The sequence below is a fragment of the Elephantulus edwardii genome, unplaced genomic scaffold, assembly GCF_000299155.1.
Source record: "Elephantulus edwardii isolate Elephantulus edwardi_28Jun2011 unplaced genomic scaffold, EleEdw1.0 scaffold00111, whole genome shotgun sequence".
NCBI classification, from domain to species: Eukaryota; Metazoa; Chordata; class Mammalia; order Macroscelidea; family Macroscelididae; genus Elephantulus; species Elephantulus edwardii.
In genome coordinates, this window is record NW_006399861.1 from 7,242,846 (window position 1) to 7,246,550 (window position 3,705).

Genomic DNA, 3,705 nt, shown 5'->3' on the forward strand with positions numbered 1-3,705 from the left:
AGGTGATAGTGGGCATCCTTGCCTAGTTCCTGTTCTTAAAGGGAATGCCTTTAACCTCTCTCCATTAAGAACAATGTTGGCTCTTGGGTTTTCATAGATGCTTTTTACTATGTTGTAGAAATTCCCCTCTAATTCTATTGTGTTGAGTAGAAGTGCCAAAAATTTAAGGTAGATTTAGAAGAGGCTGTGGTATGAAGGATATCACTACTGGTGTCAGATGGATCTTGGTTGAAAGCACAGAATATCAAAAAGATGTTTTCTTGTGTTTTATTGGCCATTCAAAAGCATTTGACCATGTGGATCACAGAAATTATGAACAATGTTGAAAGCAATTAGAATTACAGAACACTTAACTGTGTTCATCTAAAACCTAGACATATGCCAGAAAAGACATGTAGTCTGAACAGAACAAGGGAATATTACATGCTTGGTTTTAAATCAGAAAAGGAGTACATCAAGGTTGTGTCCTTGCTCCATATCTATTCAGTTTGTATGCTGGACAAATAAATTGATAAACTGGACTATAAGAAGAAGAAAATGGCATCAGAATTGGAGGAAGACTTAATATGAATTAAATCTCAATATCAAGAAAACAAATATCCTCACTACTAGTCTAATAAGTAACATCATGATACACGGAGAAAAGATTGGCGTTATCAACAAAAGATTTCACTTTACTTGGATCCACAGTCAACATCAATAGTAGCAGCAGTCAAGAATAGAAAAAGAGTAAATGACAATGAACACTGCAATAGAAGAGATGAGAAAAAGAACTGTCTGAAAGGAATATATGATTAGGCTTTATATGTATGACAATAATCTGGAACAAGGGGTGCAGGTGTGGCTGGCAGAGGGGAAGGAGAGAAGAAAATATGTAATAATGAATAAAAAAATGTATAAAAATATCGGATGACAGGTGGAAGAAAGGATATATTTAAAATAACAAAAATGAATATTTTGTAAGAATGGACAAAATAGAAAAGACACATGAAATTAGGAAAATCTGTCAAGGATCTCTTCAAAGTGCTGAAGGGCAAGAATTTCACTTAAAAGACTAAGATACACCTGATCCAAGATATTTTCATTTGATTGTATGCATCTGAAAGTTGGACAAAGAATACTGTTAGGTGTCACTGAGTAGAGTACAACTCACAGCAACGCTACGAACAACAGATCTGAATTTTATCCTATCCCTTTGCCATCTTCATCATCTCGGACATACTTAAGGTCATTGCAGCAGAAGCTGTGTTGAAGGTCTTTCACTGACCACCTTTCCAAACATGTTGTCCCTTTCCACAAAATAGCCTCTTCTAACAACCTGCCTTAAGTATCTGAGACAAAGTTTTGCCATCCTTGCCTCCAAGAAGCATTCTAACTGCACTTTCTCCAAGGCATATATGATTGGTTTTTTTGATAGTTCATGGAATATTCATTAATTTTCTCCAACATCACATTTCAAAGTACCAATTCTTCTTCTGTTACCTCTATTTATTGTCCAGCTTTCAGATACATAGTAAGTAATTGAAAAGACCATGGACTGAATCAGGTATACTTTAGTCTTCAAACTGATATCATTGCTCTTCAGTAATTTGGAGAGATTACTGACAGCAGACTTGCCAAATAATACAGAAATAGAAATCTTGCTAGGCCTATCCTGTGCCACTCTCACAATCTCAGCCATGTCTCAGGATACCTTCTGATCTCCTGACTTCTGGTACCAAGGGTGTTGATTGTAGATTCAAGTAAGATAAAATTGTTGACAATTTCCATCTTTTCTTCATATGGCATGATGTTGCTTATTGGTCTAATGTTGAAAATTTTTGTCTTTTTGATGTTTAGTTGCAATCATACTGGAGGCTGTAGCCTGTGATATTCTGTAGCAAATGTGTAAAGTCCTCCTCATATTCAACAAGCAAGATTGTGTCATCTGTATAACACAAGCTGTTGATGAGTCTTCCTGCAAAATTGATTCCACATTTTTATTTATAGAGTCCAGCTTCTTAAATTATTTGCTAATATGTACTGACCTATCAGCACACAACAACAACACATCACAGATTTAATAGGTATAGAGAAAAGGTACAAACCTGATGCACGCCTTTCTTGATTCTAGACTATGCAGTGGCTTCTTGGTGTAGGTATAGGTTTAGTATGAGTATTGCTAAGTATTTTGGGATTACCATTCTTCACAAAAACAAAGACCAAAGAAGAATTAATGCTTTTGAGTTGTAGTGCTCACAGAATATTGAATATGTCATGGATTACTGAAAGAACAAACAAATCTGTCTTGGAAGAAGGGCAACAAGGGTGTTTCTTAGAAACAAGGATTGTAAAACTTCATTTGCCTGACATACTTTGGCCATGTTATCACAACAGGATAGTCTTTGGAAAAAGACATCATGCTAGGAAAAGTAGAAAATCAGCTAAAGACAGGTAGGGTGTTCTTTAACAAGATGAATTGACATAAAACCAGCAAGGTTCCTATTTATTGTTTATGGAATTGCTGTGAGTTATGGTCAACTTGATAGTACCTAACAACATCAACAAATCTAGCAAACTGAGAAAATATTGATGTTGTTGATAGTTTCATTTTACTTTGACCCACAATCAACACTCATGGTAGCAGCAAGAAGGATAAATAGATACATTGCAATGGATATATGTGTTGCCAAAAAACTCTCTAAAGTACCAAACAAAGATCAAAGACACACCTTATACAAGCCATGATATTCTCAAGTTCTTAATATGTATGTGTCAGACAGATACTTAACAAGGAAGACTGAAGAAGAAATGATGTCTTGGAATTGTGATGTTGGTGAAGAATACTGAATATACCATGGGCTGTCAAAAGAACAAATGAGTCTGTATAGAGAGAAGTGTAGCCAGAGTATTCCTTAGAAGGAAAAAATTATGAGACTCTGTCTCATATACTTTGTGAATATTTTCAAGAGGGGCTAGTTCTTGGAAAGAATCATCCTGCTTGGAAAGATGGAGAGTAAACAAAGATTAGGAAGATCCTCAACAAGATGGACTGGCATGGAGACTCCAAAGGTGGACTTGAGCAAAGAGGCTCAGGTAAGAATAATAAAGAATTGGACAGGCTTTCAATCTGTTACATATGGGGTCATTATGAGGCTGAGTGAAATCAGTCACAATTTACAAGAACAATTACAGGAAAAGGAGAAGAGTCTGGAGAGGGATACATTTAGTTCTAATAATATGTTAATTCAATATAGACCTATTTTACAAAACAATATTGTTGTTGTTGATGATTGCCTTTGAGTCAAGCACAACTCATAGAGACCCTATGAAGCCTTTCTATAACTATCTTCATTTCTCAAAGTTTATAGAGTTTCCAGAGGCATATTTAGGAAGTGGATGTCACTCCTGCTCTAAATTGTTATTAAGCGCTGTTAAGTCAATTTTGCCTCACATGGCCTTTTTTTTTGTTCCCCCCCGGTATCAATCCCAGGATTTTTTTTTAATTATTAAATTTTATTAGTTTTAATGAACATTTACAGGGATTTTGGGTTTTCTTCCTTCATTGTTGCACCATTCTCTCTACCCTCCTCCCCAGTTTGTTCTTCTTCCCCCGCCAACCGAATGTCTGTTTTAATTGTCCAATTGCCACAGTGCTTGTCAAAGTCAGCTCTGATTAATCTCCTTTGTCAGTGTGTCCTTTGCCATTCCCTATCACTCCTCCCT